Source organism: Polyodon spathula, chromosome 7, assembly GCF_017654505.1.
Source record: "Polyodon spathula isolate WHYD16114869_AA chromosome 7, ASM1765450v1, whole genome shotgun sequence".
Lineage (NCBI taxonomy): Eukaryota > Metazoa > Chordata > Actinopteri > Acipenseriformes > Polyodontidae > Polyodon > Polyodon spathula.
In genome coordinates, this window is record NC_054540.1 from 21274054 (window position 1) to 21287765 (window position 13712).

The 13712-nt window shown below is 38.5% G+C and overlaps 1 long non-coding RNA gene across 1 annotated transcript in view; it reads right to left on the reverse strand.

Annotated features, from left to right (window-relative positions):
- Positions 1 to 5017: 5017 nt before the first annotated feature.
- LOC121317899 overlaps positions 5018 to 13712 on the reverse strand; it is a 132031-nt gene continuing 123336 nt past the window's right edge. The window contains exon 3 of the long non-coding RNA XR_005950548.1: positions 5018 to 5157. This is a non-coding gene — a long non-coding RNA (uncharacterized LOC121317899). The remainder of the gene's footprint in view (positions 5158 to 13712) is intronic.

A 13712-nucleotide genomic window follows, 5' to 3' on the forward strand; every position in this document is an offset into this window, starting at 1 on the left:
TAAAATATATGAATGTTTATTGTAAAAAGTATGAATGGAATGAATGTTAAATAATAGTTTATTTTTTTTATTTAAATGTAGTCTTTGCCAATTATTTTTTATTTTCTCCCAATTTGAAATTGCCAATTATTATTTAGGCTCAGCTCACTGCTACCACCCCTGCGCTGACTTGGAAGTGGTGAAGACGAACACACGCTATCCTCTGAAACGTGTGCTGTCAGTTGCTCGCTTCTTTACACACTGTGGATTCACCATGCAGCCACTCAGGAGCTACAGCGGGGGAGGACAATGTAGCTCCTGGACAGCTAACAGGCAAGCCGGCAAGCCTTCAGGTGCCCGGCCAGACTACAGGGGTCGCTGGTGTGCGGTGAGCCGAGGACACCCTGGCTGACCTAGACCCTTGCCACCCCCTGGTGATGCTCAGCCAATTGAGCGCTGCCTCCTGCGAACTCCCGTCCACGGTCGGCTGTGGAATAGCCCAGACTTGAACCGGCAACGTCCAGGCTAGGGCGCATCCTGCACTCACACAGAGTGCCTTTACTGGATGCACCACTCGGGAGCCCCCATAATAGTTTATTTTTGTATCAAATAATTCCAGGTGAATGTCAGTCATTTTGTGGACAACCTGTTAGTCAGTTGTCATATGTAATTTGTGTGAAGTAGTCTTTCAGTGCCAAAATAAATGTGTATACCTGTGAACACTACCATGTTCCTCTTTAGTGCATTCCAGAAACCTGAGGTGCAAAATCTGATTGTGGGTGGGGGTAAGCTCGGACCACCACCCCGTTACACAGGATATATACATTAGTTTATCTAATTCTAATGTTACTCTATCATATATATTCTATTCCATTCCATGTTGGTAAATCTGCTGTTTCAAAATCATATATTGCTGAGATTAATGATTGTTAAATCTTTCTTGACGTTTCAGGCTTAAAATGACAAATTAGTAAAAATTGTGTAATGCGACTTCTTGCACTCTTTCTACATGAGACAACCAGCCATTGAGGCAATACACAATTAAATATTTATTTGGGTGCTGCTGCATTCAATTAAATTTACATATGCTGTGTCTGCTTTGAGCTTGCCTTGTCTGCTTTTTATTCATGCTTAAAAGAAACCATGGATCTCTACCTCTCCAACACAGTGTAATTACTGTTAAACACAATGATTTATACAAGTGTACATTCATTCAGGCTACCTTTTATATTGGATTAAAATATAATATCTAACAGAGTGATTTTCCCATTTCAGTAGATCAGTGTTGGAACACTGAAATTGTAATGATCATTTTTAACCCTTTTAATTTGGATCTCTAGTTAACCACAGACAAGCTGTGCAAAACACAGCTACTTCTGAAATAATATTAAAGGATAAAAAGATTAGTTGTTATTATAATTTACTATATTTCCTAAGAAAAGAACGGCTTAGAGAGGAAAGATGACAGATGTGAATACAAAGTGACATTAAGACGAAAACATTACCCAGCTTAGTCAAACCCATTCTTCGACAAGGTCTGGAAACTGCCCATGCATCTCAGATCTGCTATGGTGTGACAGGGTCTTCCTCGGGTCACACGCGTGGGTAGCCGCTGTTCAAGCATACAGAGAGACTGAGGTTGGTGTTGAAACGCCGGCACAGGCGCGCAGGATTTATTAACAACAAAAAGAAAGTGAAAGTAAAATAAAGGCGGTCATGTGACGTTACCAGCGATGGTAACGCACAGAGGACAGATACAGAAAACCGTACAAAAAGTGCAAAATAAAACACAATACCCCAAACTATAACTCAAAAGGTGCCGTGAAAACGGCAGGCCTTGCAGCAGCCCCGATCACAGCGATCGCCATGCTTTTATACTGACGCTCCGCTGAGACACGCCCACCTGCCTGCTGGAACAGCTGATTGCTTTCAGCTGCTGCTCCACGCAGACGGGTAATCGTCCCCAGCGGAGCGCCACAGCAGCTAAACAATTAAATTAATATTAACAATTAACACAAAAACATACAATAAACACATATTTCATTGTGCAAGGCTTACGCTTTGCCACATATGGACATCAACTTTTGGAGACAGTCATCTTCAAATCACCATTACCTGGTTTCTAGAATAAACAGTCAATGTTATTGGTTTGAATGCTGCATGACAAGAAAATTAAACGGTGAAGGAGAGCAAAGGACATAAGGATAGCAGGGGATTGGCCAGTCGGAGCTGGGGCAGGTGACCTCTGGGGCCAAGGCAGTAACCCAATTCAAACTGAAATGGACTTGGTAATATCTTGATGTACTAAAGCGTTTTGTATATGGCTGCATCTGAGGATAAAGGTATCTCTCTAAAGTGTATGTAGCACTGTGGCAAAGTGTCTGCCCCTGTGTGTATTTGTGTTGTATGTTGTGTGTTCGGTGAGTGGAGAACCGGATTGGAGACAGAGGTAATAATAATAGTAGTTAAAATATCAGCTCACCGTGTTTGTCTGTATAGTCCGTTTTGTTTGTCTGTTTATTTTTTTTTTTATAAACAAGAAACTGCAGTTCCTGCTCTGGTCTGCGTCTAGGAGGCGCTGGTAATCCCGCGATGACACCACGTGTCACAAAGACGGCTGGAATGGGGGACGTCAGACCAGAAACCAGGAATCAGGAAATAAACAACAGAGAGGTGGAGTTTTGGGGAATAGTGAACAGACAGCAAATAAAAAGGTTGTAACAAAAACAGCACACGGCACGTGAGGCCAAAATAAACAGTCAAACAAAACGGACTATAGAGACAAACAAGATGAGCTGATATTTTAACTTATTATTATTATTATTATTATTATTATTATTATTATTATTATTATTATTATTACCTCATTCTCCAGTCCCGTTCTTCACTCACTGAACATACAACATACAGCACAAAATGCAAACAGGGGCGAGCACTTTGCCACAAGCACATGAAGAATATTTAAATGGCAAAATAAACGAGACTGTTTGCGTTGTACGCGACGAGGCCACTGATGATCAAGGAACTGTGTTTTGTACATTATTTTTTTCCCACAGAGCTTGCACTGCTAATTCAGAGGAACTTACTGCTTACTCAGTAGATGCACTGTTGACTAACCACACAACAGCAGTAGGTCAGGCTGTCATTGAGACGCTTGTGAAGAATGACATTGATTTCAACTGTGTGTCTGCCTTTATAATAATAGACAATGTAACAGAGGGAGAAACACTAGCTGTTTAAGTTTACGCTTAGTCGTATAAGATTTTTTAAAATTTTGTATTAATATAATTTAGTTGGTTGATAGTCTCCAGTGGCACATATGATGTTATATCATTTACTAATAATTGGACGGTATAAAAAAAAATTCTACATACTACTAGAATGTACAGTGTGTATAAAGAAAAATGCAAAAGCTTCATCCTCAGACAGTCCAGGATATGAAGATTACGAGGCAGGTGTATATGCAGCAATTCTGGATATGTTAATATATTGATATAGTCACTATGTAGGTGTGATATTTAAGTAGGCTATGCTTAAAACAGCTTTAAAATATACAAAAGAAAATTAAGGAAACTGTAAAGGTCCAATAAATTAATGTACAGAGTGAGAGTTGAGGTGCAGTCATAAATACAGGCAATCAAATGACATCACTTCTTTAATATTAAAAAACACTTTTTGAAATGTAAATAGTGAAGTTTTAATTGAGTGTGCGAGTGCTTTGCTAACTAATGATTAATATTACAAAAAAAAATCAGAGGGAGATCAAGTTGAACAAACCAATATTTATTTGATTTGCAGTTCAACATAAATGTTCCATTAACAATTACTGTCTCTGCTTTGACTGTCTCACAGGATGCTGTGAGTCTTTGGGTCAAGCAAGATATGAGCATGATTGACTGTGCTTCACAGTTACAAACCTCTTGGTTTAGAGTTTTTTGTTTGGAAAAGTGTTCCTGGTGTTCCTCATCAGAAGTTTTGCATGTCTTTGTGGCCTCAATAAAGCTCAACAGAGCTCTGCCTGAGTGTAACTATTAACCTGTCCACTCTGCCCCTGGGAGTAAGAAAAAACTAATTTGTTCAATGTAGCATTTCTAACCAATGTATTTCTTAGGTCCACTGGGGGCAGTGTTGTAGGGGGGCAGGTTAATAGTTACACTCTGGTGTACCAGCTGAAGAGAACATCTATAGAGATGTTTGAGAGCTCTAATGAGGCCACAGGTGTGCATTTAAAAAAGTAATCAGGGTGTGATGACTAAAAGAAATAATAATCCATTGAAAAAAAACACTGATCTATTAGCATCTGTAATGACACACTATTTGTAAACATAACATTGTTGGTATTGCATACTGTATCACTTGGTTCTGGACAAACAATCAAGTAGTTCTTACAGGAGCTGCAAACCACACTGAGGGGTAGATGTACTAAGATGGGCCTCAGCACAAACATACCACAATTTGCATTGTCCTTGCGACAGTTCGCAAAGTATACATTTTGTCGTGTGTACTAAGAGAAAATATGTTAATGAAGAGAGCTGCAATATATTAATTCAAAATCTGTTGCGTCCTCTTAGCGAGATTTCTGGCATCGCAAGAGTCGTGTGAATAAATAATAAAAGGCAGTTTAATCCCATCAGATTCTATAGTTGGGGCCCCCACCTTCATCATCAAATAAAAATATGTTTATTTCAAAAAGCTTTTCGTAATCATATGGTAAACGTTGAAGGATAAAATATGCTTATTCTGTATATATATATAGACACACACACACACACACACTTACAGTGCAGCCACCTCACAGCTAAAGCGTCAGAGGACACTGCAGCTCTGGGCAGCTTACAGGCAAGCCCACAGACACAGAGCCAGGCTGTAGGGGTCGCTGGTGCACGATGAGCCGAGGACACCCTGGCCGACGTAATTAAAATAAAGTTTATTAATTATAAAAAATGGCAAAACCAGTTAAAACTTCAGCAAGACAGCCACCACCCATTAACTGGCTAGGGTAGGAAAGTATCAAAATAAAATGAGCACCTACCACTGGAGGGAAAATACAACCGATGATGCAGCGGCCCCACCCACTAGACTCCAGCTGAACAGTCCGCTGTTGTGTCCAATCCTCCTGGGTGTGTAGTGTCAGTGTGATGTTCGGGTCCAGCAGCCCCTGAGCCTCCTCCACTGCACCTATCAGGGAGGGGCAGAGAAACAACACCACTAGTAAAAAGCTTTAAAAACTATGTCCCTCGTCACATGTTCTTCCCTCTTTGCCAAATCGACACTAAAATGGCTGTCTAAAACACACTCAGTAAAAATGCCTCATTTAAAACCTGTGCTAAAATCCCAATAAAAGCGCTCTCTCTTTTTCTAGAGACACTAAAAACTGTTAAAATACAATAACAGGCTAAACTAGCATAAAAACGAAGTGCAAAAATACAACTGGGAATAAAATAGCTGTGCATGCACATGATGGACACTTTCCTCTTTATCCAGGGTAGTTCCAGTGCCTCTTGCGTCTCCAGCCAAGTCCAAGTCCGGAAAAAGGATTTCCCACACTGCTTCCTCCTGCTCTTTGTTCCCCCCCCTCCCTCCCTCCCTGGTCTGCCCTGTTGCTGTCCCTCCTGTCTTCTTCTTTGCATACTACTGCATACCTGCTTATAAAGGGGGTTAACGCCTCCTCTCAAACCTCCTCACCGATACACAACCTGGTTCTTCAATAAGAGCTTGTACCTGACCCTATAGCAGCGCTTCACCTTGCCAGCCTAAATAAACTACATTTCTCTGCAGCCTTTGCTCCGTGGTACTTAATATCCCATGGCCTACTCTCTCACAGCCCCGTGCTCCATACACAGATAATCCTAATAAGTGCTCTGTGTCAAAATATAAGGTGAGTTCTAACATAATATTGATTTTATAAAACATGGTCAATAAAGGAATAAATAAAATATACAAAAGTGCAAAAAAAAGACACACATACTTATTTATAACATGCACAAAATAATAACAGTGCTCCACTGGGGCTTTACAAGGAGGCCGATGTCACCACGTGACATATGTCCTAGATTTTAGTATGAATTAGGACATTTAAGTGTTTCATATGCAGTATTAAGAACCAGAGATGAGAGGCCCTGCCTTAAGCAACGTCTCACTCTCAACCTATGGCATTTCAGTCAGCCACTTTCTAGTGCAACATTCCAACTGCTTTAGAGCTAAATTTGTTATTCAGTTTTGTTTCTACAAATAAGCACATTTTTATTATTGCCTGAATGGGAATGGCGTTTTGCTTAATTGCCCGATAAAAGCCGGTATGGCTCTGTACTGACTACCGGTAAAACATTTGTTGTCGGTACAGCAATTGCTTAGGCTACATAATGTTTTCTTTGTGTTTTCAGTCCTTTTCCTCCTTCCTGCTTCTTCTTGTTTGTCTGGTTAATAACTCTTTAATAACTCAAAACAACTCTTTCACGTGACTTAGGATGGCTACATTCGGTGCAGAAGATGCATTCCTGAAAAACAAAAAACAAATTCCTCGCTTTGGATACTCTTGCAGCGAGCAACACTGACTGCGAAAAGGGGTTCAGCATACTTGAAACATTGAGTTTTCAAAATAAGTACTTTTGTAAACTGAGATCTTAGTGGCCTGAAAATAAGTGAATACCTGCATAAGATAAAGGCACACTGTATTATTTGGTAGAATGAACTGTGATACCCTTCTAATTGCTTTCAAACAGAAAAACAACCATGTGATGCCTCACAATCTAAATGAATTATACAAGGTAACATCACTCAGAAGTAATTTGCACATAGTTTAAAGCCATGTTTTTGTCCCGATCAGAAATAGTAACATTGTTAAATCATCCCTGTTTTGTGACTGTATCACCTTTTTTTTTTTTTTTTTTTTTTTTAAGTACAAAGTTAAAATAAGGCTAACACTTTAGTTTAGGGATAAGTGGTTATAAACAGCAAAAACAAACAATGACAAAAGTGTATAATAACTGTATTGCAAAAACAAAGCAACCTGATACAACTGGTGAAACATACATATAAAAACAGTCAGAGACAGACAGACAGACAGGGCTTGAAAGACAAACAAACCTGAAAAGACAGACAGGTGATATACGTTATAAGCGATTATAAACAATATCGCAAAAAACAATGACAAAAGTGTAAACTAATACTCTTTTATTTTGTTAATAGCATAAATAATAACATATCTATAGATTGTTTAGAATCACTTATGTCGGACCTCTAAACTAAAGTGTTACTGAAATAAGTATATTTAAGGTTCAAAAATCAATAATTCAAAATCTGCATTTTCTGCACTATGCTTTCTGGGTTCATAAGCATAATCCATTGAATTTCATTTATTAGTCATGTAGTCATTAATATTTATTGATAAATCAGCAAACCCTTCTGCATTACCTTGTAATAAAGCATCTCGGAATAAGTTTCTGAACCCTTATGCTTTCAAAAGGTGTAACCTTGGTAGCAAAGGAAAGGTATGGTTAAATAGCCACGTTTTTTAAAATCCAGTTATCAGTTGCAGTTAAATTCACTGCCTATCTGCTTTAGAGGAGCCTTTGAAATTTCAAATTGTAGCAAAATAACTCTTAGGCATATTTAATTTTCTGCTACTTTGGGTCTGCCTCTTTAGCTAATAAATATCAAAACCTGTCAACTCTCTTATCAGCTTTTTACTTCAAAGATAGTCTGATATTTAAATAGTTGTACAAGGCAGTTGAAGTAGGGCTCTTACAGGCCTCTCAACATCTTTCTGATGATGTGAGAACAACTGTAATTGCAGAATCATATTCCTTTCTCTTCCCATCTTATCTACCACATGATAGCAGGGAGAAAGTGATGTGATTGTGCAGTCATAAATACATTTTCAGCCTGAAAGAATGAAGCCATCGCATAGGCTCCAGACCATTATCTGCTAGAACCAGTCATGCATGGAAAGCCTTCATCGAGGTATTATGACATGAAATCAATATTCTGCAAAACAATGGTATGAGACTCTGGAGCTACTAGATTTTAGAAAACATCAGAAATTGGCAAAAATGTAAAGCAGTAATTTCAAAAGGGGTAATTGTACATTGAAGAGATTATACAAATACATGTTAATCTTGGTTGCTGTCTTTAATTCTGCTCAAACATGTTTTTTTCGAGGACTGCAGATTTCCTCACTAGATGTCATTCAATCAGTTATATTGGTAAATCCATAAGATTACGTTTCAGCTGTGAAGGAACCGTGACCATTGTTCTCCTAAATCACAGCAAAGATGGGCAACCTTTTGATAGATATATATATATATATATATTTTACTTCAGTCCTATGGGCTAATCACAGTACAACGTTTATTTGATGCGCTTTTTATGCCTGATGTTTCGCTGCAATTTTTGTATTCAGACTTTCTCTTTTTCTTTGAAGCAATAACCATGTGACAGCTTGCACTCAACCTATATTGCCTTATCCAAATTTAGCACAAACCTGTTTCGATTTTTTTTTCCCAAAGTGATTACATTCAAGTATGAAAGGCAGTATTCAAGAAAACACAGCAAATAAACGCTATAGTGTGAATAGCCCTTAAGTGTCTATAATTTTGTTAACAAAAAGAAATCCATATCAGATAGTAAAATTATTTAAATGTCAGCAAGAACAGTACAATTTATTTAAAAGATATTTAACTTACTGTAGCAAACTACGTATTCTCATTTTAAGGTTTCATAAACCTGTGGTTTTATCTTGCAGTATTTAAAGCTGCACTCTAAAATCACTCTATAATTTTGTCACTTAGTTTAACAGAAATAAAAACTGTATGAATCATGCAAAAACATTTACTGGCTAAGTCACAGGAGGAATTTTCCAGATGAAAAGGTCTGGGCAGTAGAAAAATTAAATGTAGCAGTAGACCATTTGCACGGTCATAGCATGTCTGTTGAAGCTCAGTGTGACCACAGGAAGGGTGTACAACCCAAATATGTAAAATTACCCCTAAATGTTAAATAATTTGCTCCTAAATGTAAAACTTCTAACCTTAAATGTAAAAAGTTGCCCCTATATGTAAAACACCCCATTTGTAAAAATTGAACCCCTATATGTAAAATACCTTGCCATATGTAAAAAGTTACCCCATATGTAAAATATCTGCCCCTAAATGTAAAACTATTCAGAAATATGAACAACTTAAACACTAACTACTGTACAATTAATAAAACAAATAAAGTTTTACATATAGGGGGAGATATTTTACATATTGGGGGTAATGTTTTACATATAATTTTTTTATACAACCTAAATATGTAAAATCACCCTAAATGTAAAAACCCTACCAAAATGCACTTATACTTGACCAGCCATACTTGATAGCCCATTAAATCCTTCAAAACACACAATCAATGTTGTACCAACTGGGACGGAGATTATGATTCCTCCCCCACTGGAGCCACGCCCTGCACCACGTTGGGTGTTTTAACAATGCTCTTAAACTCAAAACAGCTCCACTATTCCTTCCTGCTACCCTGAGTAATCTATTTACTGATACCAGGGGATCCACTATTCTGTTTTCTATTACTGGCTTCTATATTCTGTTTAATTAACGGAATATATTTTTGTAGGAAAGGTAAAACTTCTACTGCTATATTTAAAACACCTCCGCCATATATAAAATATTACCCCTATATGTAAAAAAATTCCCCATATATGTAAACTTTTTTTGTTTTTTTTACATTTAGGGGGAGATGATTTTACATTTAGGGGAAATTTTTTTACAGTCAGGGGTGATTTTACATAATGGGGTTGTACAAAGGTCACGATGAAACTACCTCACCAAAGTGACTTTTTGGTTAATCCCTATGCACTTGAAATACTGTATAGTGTTTGGCAGCTGTGAATGTGGTCTAATGCCTTTTGAAGAACACAGTTCCCCTTCATGTTTGAATCGTCAAGAACTTCTATTAAAATCTTGAGGGGCATTTCTTCAATGTATGTAAATAGTGCAGCACTGGGTGAAACCCTAATCTCTTTGTTTGTGTATTCGATGGCTACTTAGTTTTTTTGTTTTTTTTCTAGGGGAAAGCATGTATTTTCTTCTATCCATCTCTCAGAGCTTACACTCAAGAAATAGACTAGTCCGATTTTCAGAAAATCTAACACCCTCAGGCATTTCTGAATAAGAGTTGTCAGATAGTTTTTCCTAAAGGATTTGAGGGGGCTGAAACCCAATCTGTTGTCTGCCAAGCTGTATCCGTCAAGCAAACAAAATGACCACCAGAAAACAGGACGAGAGCCAATTTTGTATACTACTGTTATAGTAAAACTTTTCAAAGCCATAAGATTACGTTTCTATGGCCTAGGGCAACATTTTGACCTTCAAATTGCACCCAGACAAAATGACCACCAAAAGGGAGGAGCAGCACCATTATTCCAAGATGATAATGCTATGTAATTTGTTGAGAGCTACTTTATTATACCTTTAATGATTAAGCCTTAATAAAGATGCAGGTATACAGTCTCATCTATAACTTTTTTTTTCAAGCTGAATGAAAAGTTATGGAAAGTTAAAAGTTAGTTCCCTTTGAAGGTATCTCTAGTTATAGTATCATAACTCTTTAACCTACATGAAGAACACATGTAAGAAACAGCCTTTCTCATAAAAATAAAAACCCAACTGTAATCACTAAATATTCTTAACCCTATATGAAAAAAATAAAGTATTGGTACACACGTCAAACTGAGGTAACAAGACAGTGAGATCATTTAAGACATTTAACTTAAGTGTCACCGATGGCTCTGCATTTGCAAGCTGCTGTTCACAGTAGACGAGATTTCTTACACTTGTGGTACAGTTGCAAGTTATCAGTAGAGGTAGAGACATGATGGGCAAAACTGAGGTCTTTTCCAGTCTCCACCTCATGGTCTCAGGAGGGGCAGCTCTGGGTATTCCATGTGTGCTTGTCGCCACACTGCTGCCTGATAATGTATGCATTTGATGTGGAAAGACAAGACATCACTTGTCGGTGGAAGGGTCTGAGGTGCTTGGAATTTGATAAACATGATTGAACGTGCCTTGTTCACAGTGGTGGTATTTGGTAGTGTAGACTTTGCAGATGAACAGTTCTGCATCCTTGGCAGTTTGGTCATCTATGTCACCCTCACCTAGGCATTTGAGCAGATCATGGTGCTGCTGCATGATTTCTTGCTATGCCCATACAAGTAGAAATGCAGGCATGGTTTCCAGCTCAGCTTGATCAAATAGTAGTTGCTCCACAATGGCAGGAATTGGGATATACTTCATCTTCTTGGCTGTCCCAGCCTTGAGCCAAAGTTTGGAACATAATATCTTGAGAAAATGAGCCAAAAGCAACACCAGGATATCCTATACCGTGCAGCTACCACCATGCTTGTTGCCTGACTCTACATAGTGCAGAATAATCCTTGCGTCAGCCTCCCCATGGCGGGTTTCTAATTTCTCTACTTCTGGGTCAGATGATTTGTTTGGTGCTTGCAACTTTAATGGCTGTGAAAAGAATCTGGCCAAGTCTGCTTTGTTTTCTGGATGTGCCAGAAAATTCTCCCACTTGGATGCCAGAGGAACATCCCTACTCTCTATCAACCTGATTGTCCCTGAGCCCTCTCCACACCTTTTCCTGGTTCCACCTTTGATTGAAGCCTCATAGTAGCTGTCAAATACTACATTAGTCTGCCTGAACAGTACTCCACCTTGTAGAACAGCTCCAACAAACACATCAGCAAGGTAACTGATGATGTGCCCAGTATTGTGAAATAACTGAACAAGTTGTTTTGATGCTTAGGAGTCCAGTGTTTGTCACCACTAACATTGTACACTAAGTCCCGTGCTATGCTAAGAATGCTCGCTTGAATGTTTGATTCACACTCTTGCACCTCTGCATCTTCTGGATCTAATTCCAAAAGGCTCTGGCCAAAAAACATCAGTCCGAGGAACATAAACAGGCTGTTAGGAACACAGGATATCATTTCATCTTCATTGAGAACAATTCCTTTGTACACAGGCTGAGCTAGGATGTCAGATCTCCATCTCAAAGCTAAGTGCACCATCTCCAAAAATCCTTCTTTAGAGGGTTGATACATGGGCATCAATAAGGGTTCTTGGTCCTCAGACTGTAATGTGGAAAAATATGTCCAAACTTGACTGACACAAAGGTATCAAGGTTTTGAGCGAACTGTGTTCGTTACAAAACAGCGAGACTATCTCACTACGTCAGTATATAATATCATATATATACATATATATATATCATATATAGATATGATATATATAGGATATATGTACCAACTTCAAAAGAACTTTAGGACGACCATGAAGTTTTTCTTTAAAGGTTGATCTCCTGCTGATAAAGGATGGGGGTATTTTCAATTTCAACTTCTGTGCTCTTTATCAGGTCACAATACCTCTTCCACACCTCTGAAAGTTGAAGTACATGTGCCTTTGCTGCTGCTTCTTTGATGTCCATGACAAGCCATTCCATGGCTACATCTGTTTGTGTAGTGCTCTTCTTGGTTTTGTTGTGTTTCTCTGAAATTTGACATGAGGTATAATATTTAGTCTCAGCTGCGATGAGGTCGCTTACACCTGCAAAGCGTTCATGGGCAACTGGGTCATATTTAGAGACCTCCAAAATCTGGTCACTCTTTTTTTTTTTTTAAATTTAGTCGTCACCAATTATTATTTTTTATTATTAGTTTCTCCCCAATTTAGTAGTGTCCAATTATTTTTAGACTCAGCTCACCGCTACCACCCCTGCGCTGACTCAGGAAGGGCGAAGATGAACACACTCTGTCCTCTGAAGCATGTGCCATCAGACGCCCGCATCTTTACACACTGCAGACTCACCATGCAGCCACCCAGAGTTACAGTGTCGGAGGACAATGCAGCTCTGGGCAGCTTACAGGCAAGCCCGCAGGGCCCGGCTAGACCACAGGGGTCTCTGGTACGCGGTGAGCGGTGAGCCGAGGACACCCTTGCATAACAAGACTTGTTTCCTGTTCTCTGTAGTGGAGATTGTATGAATCCATTCAATTGCAATTCTGTTCTGTGGGTCTCTAAGTTTTGCTTTGAAATGTGCAGCTTCTTGTAATGTCAAAAACCCTTGTTCACTGCCAGTTTTTTTTCTTGGTTTCTTGGCAGATAATGCATTTTAGACTCTTTTGAGACTACATACAGCTTCCATGATTTGACTGTGGTGTTGTCATTCTAGAAAAGAAAACAAAATACTAGCATAAGATTATTTGAGTAGTTACAAATATTTACTTTCCTAACTCACAAGCCACAAGAATGATGGCGTTTGCTCTATTTTTGTAGCCATTTTGAATTTATCAATACTTCAGATGCACAAACCAATAGCTATACCTGAACATTGACAATGAATTAAGTTCTGCAACCTCAAATTATACAGAATTAAGTGTTTATTGTTAAGTATTAGGTTTCATAATGATACAATTTTGTGGTAATATTATAAGTTCTGTTTTTCTGGTGGCCTTTTTGTTTTTCTGCTTTTTAAAGGTTAAGCTTGACAGTTACAGCTTGGCAGACAGCAGAAATGGATTCAGCACCCCCACATCCTTTAGAAAAAAGCACCTGCCGTCTTTTACTCAGAAATGCCTGAACTTTCTTATAGAGCTTTATTTTTCAGATTTCTGACTAGTCTAAAAATTATCTTGACATTGAGATCCAACTTATATTTGCACCAGTGCCAACAGG